The sequence below is a fragment of the Crassostrea angulata genome, chromosome 8 (assembly GCF_025612915.1).
Source record: "Crassostrea angulata isolate pt1a10 chromosome 8, ASM2561291v2, whole genome shotgun sequence".
NCBI classification, from domain to species: Eukaryota; Metazoa; Mollusca; class Bivalvia; order Ostreida; family Ostreidae; genus Magallana; species Magallana angulata.
In genome coordinates, this window is record NC_069118.1 from 26,495,699 (window position 1) to 26,514,812 (window position 19,114).

The following is a 19,114-nucleotide window of genomic DNA, read 5'->3' on the forward strand; positions in this document are numbered from 1 at the left end:
TGCAGAGATATAAGGAGTACATACATGAACTGTATGTAGTATTGAATGAGAACCCCCCCCCCCCCCCCCCCCACCATCCTCGGGAATATAGGAACATACCAGTATAGTATACAACGCTTTCTCCTACCGTTGCCACCACAAATGTTTAGTTCTATATACATGCACATTTTTCACATACATGTACATGTGTATTTCCCTTTTTAAAACCAAAAATCATGCATTCGCGCCTGAATATTGAGAGAGAGAGAGAGAGAGAGAGAGAGAGAGAGAGAGAGAGAGAGAGAGAGAGAGAGAGAGAGAGAGAGAGAGTTCACATTATTCTGTTACTTTCGCTGCTAGTTAACTACTGTATGACGTGCTGATCATTTATCTATACTTATTAATTTAGACATTTTGCCAATAGCAAAAAAAAACACCAGTGGCAATGTTCATGAAAGTATATCTTAAAATTTATATTACGACATGTCCTAGATGTAGGATGTCTTAAGACATATCTTATGACCACTCTAAGACGAATCATAAGAAGTAAACCGAAGCAGTCTTATGTATACTAAATCAATTATTCTTAGATTGACCAAATCTCGTATTAAGCAATGAAATATCAATAAGATATAATGTGAAAAAGTATTTGAGCATTGTGAATGTTTATCATAAGCATACTTGAATATTAACCAATTTCACTTTCAAAGATTTCTAATGTGTTATTTTATTCACCAATGACGATTAGAACCATTTTAACAACAGCTTGGACTTTGGGTAGCTGTGTCAAACGATGATGTGACGAAGGCCTGTTTATTTCAATGTAGGGCTCTTTGAAATTGACAAGATTTGCCTGGCTTTTCATCTAAGACTACGCGATCGGTGTGTATTTCGCGTGAAACCAGTGTCATTTTTTAACTTGTTTTGACGCAAGAAATAAATAGTTTCGTCCTATACTGAAAGTCCAAGGCCTTAATAAAATGGTTCTGTTTACTTTTTTGGCTTGGTTTTTGATCACGTTTGATTACGTTTATACGTTTAGTAAAATACGTGCATCATCGCTAATTTTAAAATATCAGCGAGCCATGGTCACCTTACTTAGAATCAAATTCTCCGACAGATAGTTTCAAACATCATAGAAGGTAATGGTACAAAATCGAACTCATGTAACTCCATCGTGGGGATGGGAGGGGATATATAGGGGTTTTCAAGGCAGAAAAATAGGAATGGTCTCTGCATAGTGTATAAACTTTCAATTCTTCACGTGAATCTGAAACCCAGGTAAATGTAGACAATGGTGTGTACATGCATATACATGTATATATGAATACATGTCATAATACTTATCGTGTTTATATCAAATTTTAATTGCGTGTATTGTGTTCTCGCATCATAAGATTATTTGGACCTATAAATGTTATTTTCGATCAGATATAATTTGCCGCATATTAGTTTTTTTTAATGAAATGGAAATTGCAAAAGGCTTACTTAGATCTACATGTAAATATTAGCTGTAATATTCTTCTTAAAATATAGAAAACAGATTTTGTACTAAATGTATGTAACACAAGTCATGCGTGGATCGGGAAGAATGAATTTAATTTGAATACAATCACATAGTAAAGTTACTGAAACTAGCGCTCGGAACCTCCACCCACCTTTTGCAGACATGCAAATCTAGATATGATCAAAAAATTGTCCTTGTTACAAACCCTGAAACGTTCTCCTTTCCCATTATTTCGGGTGTTCACCGTGCGCTCATAGTGCGCTCATAGTGCGTTCACTTGCGCTCTCCGCTCCGCTCCGTTCGCGCTCACCGTTCACAAAGCTCTCATAGTGCGTTCACTGTGCGTTCACAAAGCGTTCACCGTTCATTCAGCGTTCACTTATCGTTCAGTCAGTTTTCATTCGGAACTCCAAAATGAAAGAAACGGCCTTTGCATGCGATACACAGCAAAATGCAGAGGTTGTTGAAAATAAATTCTAAAAAGTTTGTTTTCTGCCTCAAATGACATTTTATACAGCTAAAATTGTCTTTATACGATAGAGAGCTCCACAATTTTAAAAAGGCTAGGGCGAAAGTGCCAAGGCGAGAGTGCGAAGTTGCGAAGGCGAAGAGCGATAGTAGTATCGCTCCTTCGCCTTCGCAACTTCGCATTTCGCCTTTGCATCTTCGCGCTTCGCCATCGCATCTTCGCACTTTCGCTCCTTCGCCATCGCACCTTCGCACTTTCGCCTACGCAACTTTGCACTCTCGCATCTTCGCCATATAGGCGAAAGTGCGAAGGTCGATGTGGCCCCATCGGAACAACATAATTTTGTCCTTATTACCGACGAAATACAATGTTAAGAAAATCTCCGAGGCGCTCCAAATATATCGTTTCTCTTGCGTTCACAAAGCGTTCACATATCGTTCATCGCGCGTACACAGCTCACTTTCCGCTCCGTTTGCGCTCTGCGTTAGCTCATCGTTCATTGACGTTCAACAAATTCCGTTCAGTGTGCGCTTACCGTTCGCTCAGAGTGCGCTCACCGTTCAAGTGGGAAAGTAGAAAGTTTCAGGGACTGTACCCCCCCCCCCCCCTCGCTATGAAAATATGTACCACGCGACGGATTTGTTGTCCACCTTATGCATAATTTGTAAACAATTAACAAATGGTGTAGATACGTCTTTATGCATATGGATAAATTATTTATGCACAAAACGGGGAAGATGAAGGGGAGGGGGTTACCCCATATCCTAATTTTTTTTTTTCAAAACAGTATTTTATCTGAAAATCTTATTTGAGTGAATGATAAAAATAAAAGGGACCTAAATCACAACATTTTGAGATACAATGCACAAAATATATACCTACTTACTGGTCTGATCTAAAAAAAATATTTTCAGTCAGCTGCATAAAAAGAATTATGGCCACGTACAATATACATAAATCATGAGTTTAGAATTTTCAACCCTATCCTCTCCTATAACTTTTCATTTTGCAATTGCGTTAATTTTATTTTAATTTTAAGGAATATGTTAAGAAAGTTATTTAAAAAAATTGGACACGATATGTACAAAATTAACTAAATATTCAAGAAATTAAGATATTAAGCATTTCATCATATCAAAGTGTAAGTGATACATGTAATATTCGAGCTTGTGCGGGATATCATCTAGTTTTAATGCAGGGACTTAATATCGGGGGGGGGGGGAGGGAAGGGGGGGGGGCGTTTTTGTCGCATCAATGATTTTTCTTAAATTTACATATAAAAAATGGAATTTTGGGACCAAGTAAAAAATAATATTGATAATAAGGAAATGAACAGAAAAATCCACGGATTTGTATTTTAATGATTATGGAAAGTTGTCTTTTTTATTTTTTCCTTCCGTTTTTTTTTCGGGGGGGGGGGTGCTTGTCAGGATTTTTTGGATGAGTCTGCCCCCCCCCCCCACCCACACTTTTAAAAACGATGCTACGTTCCTGTTAATGATGGAGACGGGGCCTCTTAATCATAAATTGTTCTTCTCTTTTGTAAATTGCCGTGAATCATATCCTCGGTACTCTTTGCTGCTGTGGAAACATTCACTTTTTTAATAGGTTCTGTTTTTTGATACTGTTTACAAAAAAAAGGTCATTGGGAATCAATTCCAGTGCAAGATTTTCATTATCAGGATCAGGATTATTTCTCGAAACTTCTTTACAATTGCTTTAAAATCTGTCATACATGTCAAAAGGATTTCAGGAAGTCGCTGGAAATCTCAGTGTCATTTGATTTCATTTTTACATAAAGCACAGGATCCATTATTTCTGCCAAACTATCCCTGTTTTCCATAAAAAAGAAAAGTTGCGTGCGCTGTAATGCCGTCAATTACATTTGCATCTACACTTAGCGACCTAGAGCACACCGGCGCTGAAAACTACCATGCACTGTAATTGTGGTTGGAACTGCATGCTAGTCTAGGTCCTGATACATGTACATGTAAGTTGAAGTTAAGGGAAATCGCTAGACCGGAATGGGCGTGAATTGTATACCCGGTACACATATCTGCACTAATAATCCGTTCGGAATTTCTTTAACATTTGCTAGTAATGCCCAGTGTAGATAGGATTTATTTGGAACGATTATCGACATAAAAATTACATGCAGCACCACCAATTAGGACCACTGTACAACTCGATCGATCCGGCTGTACTAAAACCCGATTGACACTCGATCGAATGGTGGTCCTCCAAATGTAAATTCACCAAGTAAAATCCAATTAGCGCTTCGTCATTTATCATAGATCTGAGATAAATTTTGATTCAGATCGGTGATATCCGGACGACTGACCGATTCCGGCTGATGTTAAGAGTTTCAACAATTTTTCAAACAAACAACTACATGTATATGTACATGTAACATGTGAAAAATGACAAATGGATAATAAATGTAGTACAGACTATGGAAGCTAAGTAAATCCCACTGTAAAATGTAAATATACATGTACAGGCACATGTAGCAAATTAACCCCCTTGGAACAACAAGCAATATAAAGATGACAAGTGATAAAACCCAATTTTTGTTCACCAGCTTAGTATATTTCCCGTTCGTTAAAATAGTTTCCTGTGCATCGTTGAACTTCCTCATATAGAAACGAAGTTGAGCTATTCTCTCTCTCTCTCTCTCTCTCTCTCTCTCTCTCTCTCTCTCTCTCTCTCTCTCTCTCTCTCTGAAATATAATTAAACATGATAATGTTCGGTAAGTAATAAAATAAAATATCCACACAAAAAAATCCTTGGATATATATTTCATCTGACTTCATGGATGGCCTCATGTAAATGGGTAAATTGAAAACCCTGGTTGCATTTATTCACACCAAAGCCTGATACCCCATCCCTTACACGCGGCAGGTGTTACGTGTGGATACATGTATATGTGTTTTACTATGATAAAAATATTGGTTGTTGTCATCCCGTGTACAATAAATTGTAATTGATTGAATAGAATTTAGCGAACGCGAATAACTTAATGTAATTTTTTTTAACCTGACCTTGAAAAAAAGTTATTCAGATTTAGCAATTCAATTTAACCCTCACCCTAATCCTGACTCTGTGGAAGTTTGCTTCAGTCTGGACGGACCGGGAACACAAAGACAGTGCTGTTTTGGGCCCGGCTCCGGGTGCGGTAGCCCGCCTCCGAAGCGAACACAGAACGTTCCCGTTGACGCCCGACTCCGCATAGGCTCTGTGGTGATGCTCGTCTTGTCCGACCCGGCGCTACGGATACGGCGGCAGACGGGGAAGAATGGCCTGTCCGCAGAGGCTTTGCGGCTATGGTTCGGCAAGTCTGCTCCGGTTCTCGAAGCGAAGACTTACTCGCAGCACGGATCCACAGACCTTTCGGACGAAATGACAATACCCGGCGCTCGGTGGGTAGATACATGAACATGTATCAAGCAGGGGCCTTCCCCGTGAAATGGAGAAATCGCACTTTCCCTGATGAAATTCTCCACTACAAAATTGGCACTCATCAAAATCGGAGGGGGGGGGGGGGGGGACTAAGCAGAAGACAGAAGCGATTTCCCTGTGTCTGCATGGTCGGGCTGGGTTAGGGTTAACCATTATCCAGACTCAGAGAGAGAGAGAGATAGAGAGAGAGAAAGAGAAAGAGAGAGAGAGAGAATTCAAATGAGACATCTACATGTCGTAAGATAATTATATAGACATATCAGAATCTGTAAGTTTTGAGTGAGATAAAAAAAAGAAAAAACAAAGAGGTAGATATTTGTCTAGTAAGTAAAGCGTTATAATCCAGATAGAGTGGCCAAAAAGGGACGTCTTCAAATTCAAGTATATTGACATCCTTTTGATACGGAAATTGTTTTTGTTTTGAATCATTCATCAAATTTAGGAGATTGCAATAATTATTGCTGTTCAATTAAGAAATACAATTATTACAATGTAGAAAATGGTTTGCGCTCACGCGATAACCATTGAGACTTAAAAAAAAAGATTTCTAAGCCTACGTTTTGCTCTTTTGTAGCTTGATTTAAGGGAAATCAAATACATTTACAAATATTTATACTTACATATAATTAATGATTTTACATTGTTCATATGTTCACAATTGTGTGTATGTAAAATAAATGAGATGGAGATAAGTAAATATTTCCGGAATCAATAAAAATGTTTTCTTCTATAAAATCACGGACTGTGTTGACTCTATGAACAAATGAAAGACTTCCAACCGTAAACCATGTTTAATTCGTAAAACCTCTGCCTATTCCCTGGTCATCGTCGGCACCATCTGACATAGGTATGCCGACAGACCTTCCATATATAGAAGAATCGTTGTTCCTCTAAATCACCGCCAGGATCAACAATACTGCACGTACTTTTGCTTATTTATTGTTTTTAGAGAGAGAGAGAGAGAGAGAGAGAGAGAGAGAGAGAGAGAGAGATTACATCCTTACAATTATTAGGCTTATAATTCAGATCAATTATATACGTATAAGTCATCAATTATTATTGTATAACGTCTGTCCATCGCTGGAGGTTTTTTTTCCACATTATGTCATCTTACTCGTAGGACAACTTTCTTTGTTGTTGACTATTTGATCACAAATTTCATTTCTAAGCAATTATGTAAATTTTATATACTTTTATATTGCCTTAAGGAAGGAGTCTTTTCTGGTTTTCGACTTGTCAAACGTAAATCTGATTAATTGTTCATTAAATCAAGGTGAAAGGAAATTAAAATAGTATATTTTTCTTTCTTTTTTACTATCATACAACTTGGCATAGAAAAATGTAATCAATGTTTAGAATGGAACAAGGACTATATTTTTGGCGTAATATTGGCGTAGGAAAATATCACATGTTGCGCAATTCAGAATTGTTGCAGATTATATAATATATATATAATGAGTCTGTTTTAGCATTTTAAAAACAATAAAAATAATGTTGGAATTTTTTTTACTAATGTGAACTAATAATATGATACTTGGGTTTCAAAATATGTTTTTAAAATATGATCTGCCTATCAAATAACATTTTTATAAGCTTTTTAAAGCGCCCATTGTATACATTGATTTTTGTGAAAAAATCACTAAAATCTGTTTTTCTCTCTTATGAAACGGTCAATATATTAGCTTTTCTGTCAATTTATATCTTTATATAAAGTCTTCATAATACATAAAAATTAGAAATATTTTATTATTGGAAGCATAAAAAAATAATCAAAATTTCTTCAAAATTTAAGAAAATTAGAGGAAATGCGGGCTAAGCAATATCAATTTTAATATAAATATTTATTCCAATTTAGTAGTATAAGCTGATAGACACTCTCATGGTCTATGATTTCATTGAAGAATTGAATCTTCAAATCTTAAACAAATGTCTACAGAACTATAAAGAGCTACACTTATTTTTATCACTCTTTACGTTGAGGAAAAAGGTAGTGACCTTGACCTGACCTATATCCGAAAACAAAAAGGTCAAATTTAATTAAACTGATAGAATCATTAAGTAATATGATCCGTTTGACTGTGTCAAAATTTCATGCATTTCTTATTATAAGAAGTATGTTTGATAATGAAAAGACTCCTTCCTTAAGATCTGATAAAAGATCATTACAAAAGTTGATATTTTTTCGTCGCCTCAAACGCTGACTTCGCCATTTTACTACGAAATGAAACAATTTTTTATGGGTGAAAAAAATGAACATGAACAAGTTTTATCCTCTGTTTAATTTCTTTATTATTTAATTTGAAAAGTACTTTTCGTCACGATATTCATTTCTTTATGCTGATTTTAACTTTTCATTTTTTATTTTCATTATTGAGTGAATAACGCTACTTATCTACGCAATTTTGGGACAATCCTCGTATAACATTGTGAGTTAGTTTTTGATATTAATAAGAAATATTATGTGAACAACCCTGTTAGCGTTGCAAAGTTTTACAAACCCGAGAGTCAAATGTCATGACTTATCTTATGGCTGTATGTTTACAAATTACAAACAGTGTCTATTTGTCCGTTTGTTTGCCTACATGTAAATGTACCTGTCCGTCTCTCTCTCTCTCTCTCTCTCTCTCTCTCTCTCTCTCTCTCTCTCTCTCTCTCTCTCTCTCATATAAAAGTGTGTGACATAAAGTAACATCTCTTCCGTTTACCAAAACACATGAATAAAATGAGAGAGAGCGAGAGAGAGAGGCCTGTTACATATCAAAAGAAGACACGTCTGATGTTCATTGGGAAATAAATATAGACTGAGTGGTCTAAGGTGCGGCCTAATTAGTGTAGAACGGTTGCCGTGGAGCCATGCTGTGTCGTTTTTGTATTAGAATAAACAGGTCGGTCCGCGCTATAGAATTGTGTCAGATGTTTACAAGCTTTGCATTTCGAGGATGCAAACAACGTATTTGATTACTGCATGTAAACCATGGATGAAGAGGAGAAAAATCATAAGTCAAAGGTACGTTTTTTAATTTTTGAAGTTAAAATATAAAGAGAAAAATAAATGAAATAAAGACTACTTTGAGTACAATTTTTACGTCACGCATAATTTCCTTTTTTTCGAACCAATAAGAACATAATCTAAAGAATTCCATTTATACTAACGATGTGGACGCTGAAAATATGGGTCAAGGAACAGACGATTGTGAAGATTACTTTTGGATAGCGGGTCATGCCGAGAACAATGCGATTGAGTCAGAACATCGGAAGGCTTCGAAAACCTATCATGCCTGTTGGCAAATAACTCTATAGTTAAATTTGGAATTTCTATTTCATGCAGTGCATTTTTAGGAAAAATATCTCAATAACATTGGTGGTAATCTCGGCATTTCTCTCGGCGATTTGTCAAATACGTCTCCATTGACCATGTTATGAGATGGATCAACATCACTGCCAAATTATTATAATGTTCCTTTTTTCCGTTTAGAAGACTCTTACAAAGCCTCCTCTGTTATGTGCCGTGATTTTCTCGAACACCACGTAAAAGGCTACACGCTCAGACTCGGAAGTTGCTGAGATCATAATCCTACGTTTGAATCAGATGTCACAATCTTATTCAAGCGTCTGTTAATGAATCTACTGGCTGAAAGGATCCATTCAAAAGCATTACCGGAGGGTAGGTTGTCATACACTAAACGTTTATAAAATATATCCTTTTATATAGTAATGATTATGTTTATAGTCTTCCTTTAAAAAAATCACAATATTGCATCAATATTGGGACATGAAGCTACCGAACTTCGAGCTAGATAAATTCGTCTTAGTCTTCAAAGGTCTGTCAAAGAAACACAAGTACATGTAGAACGGTTTGATTTTCATAAACTAAAAAACCGTTTAGTACAGGCTACATGAAATTCAGAACATTTTCGCAAATTGGAAAAAAGCACACATTTAGTTTAATGTGATGCATACCGGTATTTATAATGATATATTTGCCTCTAAGATTATAACACATGTTTTGATGTTGGTGTCTTTTACGGTAGATTGCTTTGTCTATATTTATGAAAGAAATGAATTGCAAATATTATTTGCAAAATTTGTTTTTCATATTTTGATTCATAAAACATGGATCTCGAATCAAACTTTAAAATGCCCTCCCCCCGTCCCCCACAAATTAAGTGTCTTGTTTATATAAACATGTACAACATGAAGTTGGGATAAAGGCAAAACCGTTGTATGGATTAAGTGAACATAGCTTTTTCTATTTACGTATGACCACTGTTCTCTATCATTTAAATAGTATTGCCATACAGAAAAATGTTATTTATGTAAAGTTTATATACAAAAAACTGCATTTATGTATAAAACTCAACGTCACTGAGGATCCCGTATTCTACAATAATGTATGACAGATAATGATCACATGTTAAGTAATTCAAGGTCACTTGAAGTATTAATGAAATTTAGAATTGAACAACATGAATTTACAATCTCCCAGAGCTCTGATGCAAAACAGAGTACTGATTTTGTATGCATCATACAGATCAAGTTTTGTGAGCAGCGATATTCATTTTTTTGTCTGTAAAAATACCAAATATACAAGGCAAATCCCTGTTGAAAATCAAATAAATGAAAAAACATATGTCCAATTATATGAAAGTTGCAATAAAAGAAATAGTTTAGAACTTGTAGTATACAATGTCCTTATAGTAAGTAAGTAAAAAAATCCCTAAAATAACTACTGGTCTATTAACTAAATTAATAATCTGTCGAAATGAGAAGTTAATTTTTGTCATCCAAACAAATATCGGACTTTTATCTTATTCTTATTCATGTTATTTTAAGTGCCTTGCCCAGATCAGCCGAGATACACACTGCGCATTATCTCATTATTTCATCTAAATTCAAGTTGAACATTGATTTAGATACTTCTTAATATCAACTTAAGTCACAAACTTAAATTGAAATAATTAAGATTAGCTGGACTAGAAAAGAAATAATATTATTTATGCAGACGCCAACTTGAACTTCATAACGATTGTTAATTGTTGAAATTTGTGCTGGGGGATAATCATGACAATAATGTATATCTGGTCATTTTTGCGATAATCAAATAGTCGCTTTTTCGCAACAATTATATTCAAATTTGAATGCTACTGCCTAGTTTTTTTAAATCGTAGAAAATGGCTGACGATAATACAAGAAGTTACAAAATTTTCACGTTTTTTGCAAATTTTGTGACATACGAAGACGGTTGGGATATAAGGTATAAATATAGCTTCGAAAAAATCTCCAATTTAACAGCACGGCTAAAGTTATTCATATGATCGTTTAGGTCGTGTGGCCTCATGTAAATAAAAACGTTGTTTCCCCAGCTTAGTTTTTTTATAACAGAAAATCAATATGACGTGTACACAAAACAATGAAATTTCATTTCAAATTGCTTTTTATGAATCAAACTTTGCGACATTTTGATGTATAAAGTTAAACGCTAAATTTTAATTAATGCATCAGCTGTTTGTAAAAGTTTTTACATTATAAAATTGTGTCCTATTCAAGATTTGATTTTCATCGAAAAATTGATAACAACTGATAAAGAATCTGTTTGAACTATATTAATTAGGTTTCTGCTGATTTGCGTTAGTTAAGGAAAAAAATATTCTTGACAGTCTCTATGTATTCTGATTATTAAAGTCATCTGTATCCAAATTGACCGCAGCTGAATTGAAATTCAGATTTTATTGATTTACCCAAAATAGCTTACTTATTCAATTAACAACAACTTCTTTTATAAATAGTAAAATGAATTCACAGGCAGTTAACATGTAAATTATGGGATGGAAGTAGTAAAATAAAATCCTGTTTAACAAATGATACGTATTTGATGTACTAGATGATAAACATTAAGGGGCTTTGTGTGTTCATCAAGATTTTTTTGTACGTTATACTGTGTCCGAATCTTTCCTTATTTCTTTTCCTTGACTTATGGTTTAAAAATGAAATGAAGTAGCAACTAGTGTGATATTCTGAGGAGTTGACAATGCTTAAAAACTTAAACTGAAATTGATCATATATAATTGTATTCAGTTGATGTACATGTATGTTGCTTTGATTTTTTTTGTTGCATCTGACGGGAAAAAATACAAACTTTTCCGGCTTTCCACTGTTCAATATGCAGTTTAATGATGCAGCTGGAAATATTACCGTTTTTGCGATATCTATTGTATTGAATATGAACCCATAATCGCATAAATACAGCTGTACATTGATAGGACATTGATTACAGAAGGGAAAGGGGATGATTAGTGGGACGTATCTCTTCTAGATTTTGTTCTTTAGATTAAATGTCACTTTTGAGTTTTATCACCATCCCAAATTGAATGTATCAGATAAAAGACTGTTTTCGAGAAGAAGAAAAAATCCCCCACACTCCTGGTGCCCGTTTCACAAAGATTTCCAAAGATGATTCATTAGATAGAACTTAGGTATGCCTAATTTATAACTTAGGAATTTACTGAGGTTTATAATAGCTGTTTCACAAAACTTTCTTAGCGTAGCACAAGTGAATTATCTTAATTAAGATACATTGTAAATCACTTTCATATCATATTGTTAATTCTAAATAAGTACCGATCATTTATAAATTCTTTTCAATATGACACGATTGTAAACTTTATAAGTGAATATAAAAATGCATTCCCTTATTCACCTAGAAAAAAAATGCGTACATTGAGTGTAAATAGTGTAATGTCTAAAAACATATACATGTACTGATATTTTGTATCAAATTTTCAATTTACATGGAAAAAAATCTATATGAAAACTATATGAAATCTAAACCAGAGAAATTAATAGACGATATATATAATGTATATTTTTACTTCTAAAGTTTTAGTTTAGAAGTACTAGTAAAGTGAAAAAGGTTTTGATGATGCGTGTAACTTGTTATTTTTGTTCCACTTTAATGTGCTTTGATTTGCGTATAATTCATTTCAGAAGAACATAAACAGTCGTCATGTTAAGTTTGATAAGACATCGATTTACCTGTCTTAAAGTGAAGATATAGCTTAGGAATTTCCTAAGACAGGACTTGAATAGTGAAACGGATAAGTAAAAGACTTAAGAATTTTTTTTTTCACAAAATATACATGTAACTTAGTTAAAATCATGCTTTGTGAAACGGGCCCCTAGGGATAGATTTTGAACCTAAGTTGTCCGATCCAATGTATATGCCCGAAACTTGATGAACCCGCCCTACACTATCTTCTATGATTTTTTGTTAGTTAATCCACGTAAAAAGTTCTCGCTAAATAATTCAATATTATTTTATTTCAAGTATATATTTTTTATGGTACATGTAACTACTACTGACATGGATACGCCAAAGCATAACCACTACCTCACTTCCATTTATACTATTACAAAAATGATAGTAGGTTTTCTTTAATTAATTTTACAATAATTACATGTATTGATCAAGCAAAAATGAAATTATAGCTGAAGGACATTTTCTAACACGACTTAAAATACCGAAGGTGTAAGCAGTTACTTCATTATTTTATTGGCCAAATGTATTCATTAGTAAGGATAGAAATGCATTATCACTTCTGATATATGAAACATAGATTTGTTGCCTTTATCGAAGATCTAATTAAAAAGATTGAAAAAAAAAATATGTATTTTCAGGTCCATATTTTCTTATGCACATGAGGATGTCAATGCATGATCCAGCAACGAGGCTAAAAAACTGAGGAGTAAATGATGCCGAAACGTTCGATGATCCCATTGAGCTACTTCTTAACGTCAACATGATTATTAATTTAATTATGACATTAACACCCTGATGCAAAAAAGTATGTGTGAATTAAGAAAATTTCCTCGTCCACTTCACTACAGGATTACAAACAACGATTAGATAGTGAAAACGTTCTATATAAGGATGAATGACTCTCCTACATGTAACAAGAAACCCAAAGGAGGTAAACAAACATGGTTTAAGTGCCGCAAAATTCGTAGGAAAAGAGGAATACCAAAACTTTTCCCATTACCTTTAACGGCATTTTTGAAGAAAGAAGTTTAATCCACTTGACTGATTTGAAATGGTCAATAAGTTGTCATATTGATTACTACAAATCATCTGTGAAAAAAACTAAGCTATATAAGAACAGTAAGAAACAATGCTGTGAATAGATAGAGACATTTTTTTCGCACAGGAAGGAAATATGTCAAATGTTTTCTAAATAGTCAACTCTTCATGAAAAAGAGAAAATACGTGCAGACACAATACAAAACGTGATCATGGATGATGAAAAAGTTACAAGTAAACCCTTTGTTTAAAGCAAGTAATAAAATGTTTCACTACTGTAATTCAAAAATACTTCATGATATTTGCATATTCTTTGACATTTCTTTCTACACGTCTTTCTCTTTTTTTGATGGCAAAAAGCAATTATGAGTTATGATGATATGTTGATCTTTCTGGTGGATTCACCAACTTTCTGATCTTTTATGTAAACTGAACATAGCATTCATATTGGTGGGCCCACCAATTATGTATTCATTAGCAGCAATAAACTAATTGTTACCGGCAGGGGTTTTTTTGGTGAATCCACCAACTTTGTAATCTGTTTTTAAATAATTCGTATAACTTGATATGTGGTGGATCCACCAAGTAGGGGTATTTTGAATTTTGTCAATCTTTTTGGTGGCTTCACCAACTTTCTTGTTTTGTATATAAACTGACATGTGTTGCGGTGTTTTTGTTTATTGAGTGCCATCAATGAATGTTTAGAAACTTTTGGTGAATGCACCAATTTTGTACTCTATATTTGTTTGTTTAATTCATTTTGGTGGATCCACCAAATATTTGGATAATGAAAGTTTGTATTTAGGTGGAATCACCAATTAAGGTTTCTTTAAAACTGAAATGTTTGATAACATGTGTTGCTCTCATTGCTTTGTTGGTGGGTTCACCAAATCTTTGAGTGATATACAAAACTGTATGCGGACAAATTCACAATTGAATTTTGGTGGAACCACCAGGGCACTGTGTGAATGAGATATTTGATGCTGTTTAAAAAAATAGAACCGCCAATATTTTATCATTGGTGGACCCACCAAGTTTATTTGTAAGTGAGATATTCGATGAAATAAGTTGGTGGAGTCACCAATATTTTGACTGTTATTGTGGAATATGAAGGTTTAAAGGTACTGTAAAATGTGCTTTTGTGTGAAAAAGATGGTGGGTTCACAAATTTATATTGTGTTCAACAACAAAAATGAATAAAATTTATGTTCATTTCTGTTATTGCATTGCGTTCATTTTTCATTTTGCACTGAAAAAAAGAGGACACGAATAGAAAATCCTCTTTCTTAATAGAAACAGTTTTTTATAATGCACAATGAATATCACTTATTACGTTACGATACATTCCCTAAGAACGATCGAAAGGAATGCAGATCGTGACGTCAAAGTTAACTATGACGTCATATCTTATGAAGTACAGACAAGTGACTTTCTACATATCGCTGTGAAATTAATCGGGCAGCCTTAACATAGCCGCGAATAATAGGTGTCTGTTTTGCATACAAACTTAGTATATCGAGCCATTTTCAAGGAATATCTGCATAAAATAGTATAGTCTGTTTCACTATTGATGCTATTTCTAGGTCAGGCGCAGATCGAAAATTGATCCTCAGGGGGGATCTCTACAAGCAGGTTAATTGTTGCAACAGCAGACAAAAACTATTTTTTTTTATTGTCGCATTTATTTCTAGAACACATTTTATCCACCAATTAATGAAGATAAAGTTTTAAATCAATAAACTTCTATATTTTATATTCGACTACAAGTACCTAGGTTCTATAAAAAAGACTATAAACACGAGGCATGACTTTTACTGCGAAACTGAAAAGGTTAAATAAAACCACGTGGTCTAAAATTTAAATGACAACACCATTCGCAGAGGTGTCTCAGGTAAGTTATTCGCACCATACAACAATAATTCAATGTTAAGGGAATATGTAAGCTATTTATATAGTTGATTTCATAAAAACCAATATTATCCGGTGGTGAGCCACCTTTTTGAAAATTTATCTATACAAATCACATGTTATGAACCTGAAATCACTGGACTATTAAAAAATATAGTCAGTTCGCAAACCTTGGTTCTGGGAGTCCAGGACGAGGGCGCATCCTAAACTTCTCCCGTTTTTAACACTACTGTGATGAAAAACCCTGAGACTATTAAAAAACCCTAAGAAAACCCTGAGAGATCCTGAGGTCGGCACTGAGGGTACTGAGGAAACCCTGAGATACCCTGAGATTTGCACAAAGGGTACTGAGGAAACCCTGAGAGACCCTGAAATTTGCACTGAGGGTACTGGTTAAGCCCTTGGAGACCCTGAGGTCGGCTCTGGGGGTACTGAGGAAGCTCTGAGAGACCCTGAGGTCGACACTGAAGGTACTGAGGAAGCTCTGAGAGACCCTGAGGTCACTATTAATAAAAATACGACCTAACTTATGTGATTAAATTGAATTATAAAAGCACATTTGCTCTAAAAAAGTCTATTAATGATCACAAATACAACATTACAACAGATGTATAGAATATCGATATATATGTATTACATGTTCCTAGAAGAAAACAAAAGCAAAATGATTATTTTAAGGTGTAATATACTTCCGCTATTAATTTTTTCCATATATATATATATATATATATATATATATATATATATATATATATATATATATATATATATATATATATATATATATATATAAAGCTGCTTAATTTCTCCAAAATTGACAATGTGTGTAATCATGATATGAAGAAAAAAAAAACAAAGTGATTAAAAAAACAAAACTTTTTATTGCAGCATAAAAATAAAAATATTAATTGCATATGAAAATAAGATTTAGTTATATACAATGTCAAATCATCTTACAAAACATAGTGAAGCTTTTTATAGTTTTTAGTTCAGAAAAGCACTTTAATGTTTAGGTTTGTAACAAAAAGCCCCGGTCATTTTTTTTACGGGGGTCATTATTCTTCTCTACACCGGCAAAGTTTCCGGCCAACTGAGACTAGCAAGCAGCTGTCATAAACATTGGCTGTCACCAAGTGGGAAAACCGACGCTATTTTGAAAGGAGTTGTAAACGATTTTGAATAGCAAAGTTATTCAATTCAAACACTTCGATTTGTGTCCCTTACAATTATATTTCTATGATGAGAGAGGAGTTCAGTTTTTGATGTGCTCAACCGTATTGGATAAATAATTTATTCGTTTGATAAATTTAAATGTCGAGATTTATTAGAAGGACCACGATTCCAGAAGAGTATGAGTCATACCAAACATTTTAACTATAACACACTTGCATCAGTATTTTAAGGGACATGGTCACGATTTTGGTTAAAATTGACCTTTATGATTTCAATGTTTACTGTTTATGTATTCTTAAACTGAATAAGAAGATAGATAAATCAGCGTAAAAAAGACTTTTTACTGGTTCAATTATATATTGATTCTATGCAAATAAAAACAGGGCACGAGCCTTGTTTACATCACAAAGATTTGTGAGCCCTATATTTTGCTTATAACTCAACGACTTACTCTCAAATTTCATTTGATCATTGTAAAAATGCATTCCTAAAGCATTATTAATAATAAATTTAGAAAAATAGAATTTGATTAAATCGTGACCATGGCTTTTTAAAGTAAGCTCACGAACATTAAGAGTTTTGGTGCTTTTGTATCTTCATCAAATCACGTATTATTCAAATCCATACTAGTCTAGTCAAACAAGTAGGTTAATGCTGTCTGACGAAACAATAATAATTGTAGACGGTAGCAAAACACAAACTAGCAATTTATCCAGGCCTTATTCTTTAAAGTTAAGCAAATGTTAAACTTAATGAGCAGGTTAAGGATACTGGGTGGTCAGCAAATTAACCATCAGATCTGTCTTAAACTTTGACATATTTCATTTTGTTTTGGTCATAAACTAAAATTAATTAAGAAAAAAATCCAAATTGTTTATCTTTATAATTCGAGCATTTTTCCTCCATATCTATTAAAAAGCCCTTCTCCATAGGGAGGTTAATATAACCCTAAATGACCAAGACCATCCAGCCCTCATAGATGGCTAAACAACAACACCACAATTAATCAGTTGATTGACCAATTTCAAATTATCAGCAGACAATGCCTTTTACGAGTAGTGTTCAGCTTTTCAGGGCCATGGTCGCGATTTTGGTACTCTCTCTCTCTCTCTCTCTCTCTCTCTCTCTCTCTCTCTCTCTCTCTCTCTTGTTAAATATGCTTTAGTAATGCATTTCTAATGATCAACAAAAATTTAAGGATCAGTCGTAGAGTTTAAAACAAGATACAGAGCTCATTATTCTTTGTTATGTAAACAAGGCTCGTGCAATGTTTTTGTTATCAATGGTTTGATATACCGGTAAAAGTTACCTTTCAAGCTGATTTTTCTATCTGCTAATTTGTTTTGAACATAATAAAAAATCATTTAAGGTCTTAACCTGGACATTCTTTTCATCACTTAAAATGTAAGCAAAAACATCACCCGGGCCTTGTTTGCATAACAAAAAATGTGAGCTCTGTTGCAACCACTATTGAAATAAAACCACTATTGAAATAAATTATTTAAATAGTGGTTGGGAATGCATTTCATTAGAAAAATCACTTTGCAACCACTATTGAAATAAAACCACTATTGAAATAGATTATTTCAATACTGGTTGGGAATGTATTTCATCTGACGAATCACTTTACAACCACTAATGAAATACAACCACTACTAAGATAAAATATTTAAATAGTATTCCGGGATGTATTCCATTATGAAAATCAATTTACAGACACTGTTGAAGTACAATTAAAATATTTTTTTCAATCGAAGCTTAGAATGAATTTCTTCATTAATTTTTCTTTGAAAATTTACATTTTTTTCTTTACATTTATCTTTCTACAAACATATCATATCTTATGATATTGTATATTATTTGCACAACTGTGAACACCTTGTGAATTGCTAGAACTTCTATTCAAACCACCTGTATATTGAATAATTATTTATTGATAAATATTATTTTAAATATCACTATTAATATAAATTATTTCAGTACTTCACTACGACCACTATTGAAATATATTATTTCAATAGTAGTTAAGGATGAGATAAATTTCAACCACTATTGAAATAATTTATTTCAATAGTGGTTGGGAAAACCTTTCATTTCAACCACTATTGAAATAAAGTATTTCAATAGTGGTTGACGATGCATTTCAGTTTTATGTCTATTATTATGTCTGTAACACTTTCCTTTCTGCTAGGGGAGTTTCTTAAGAAAAGAAGTATGTCTTATGAGATGATGAATTCCCTTTTGATTATGATGTTCTTTGATTTACCTCTATATGGTCATGTTTCCCATACCATCTGTCATCTGGAACCAAAAGTGTTATGCACAGTCGATAATAGGCATTAGGATAACATACTACCACTATTAAAATAATTTATTTCAATAATGGTTGTAATGAACCGCATCCTCAACCACAATTGAAATCAATTATTTCAATAGTGGTTGTAATGAAATGCATACCTAACCACTATTGAAATATTTTATTTCAATAGTGGTTATAATGAAACGCATACTCAACCACTATTGAAATAATTAATCAATATTGGT

The 19,114-nt window shown here is 33.6% G+C and overlaps 1 long non-coding RNA gene across 1 annotated transcript; it reads left to right on the forward strand.

Moving 5' to 3' along the window:
- Positions 1-8,192: 8,192 nt before the first annotated feature.
- Positions 8,193-14,656, forward strand: LOC128159962 (uncharacterized). The gene is made up of 3 exons (XR_008240214.1): positions 8,193-8,422; positions 8,891-9,079; positions 13,090-14,656. It is a non-coding gene; the product is annotated as an uncharacterized LOC128159962 (long non-coding RNA).
- Positions 14,657-19,114: the final 4,458 nt, after the last annotated feature.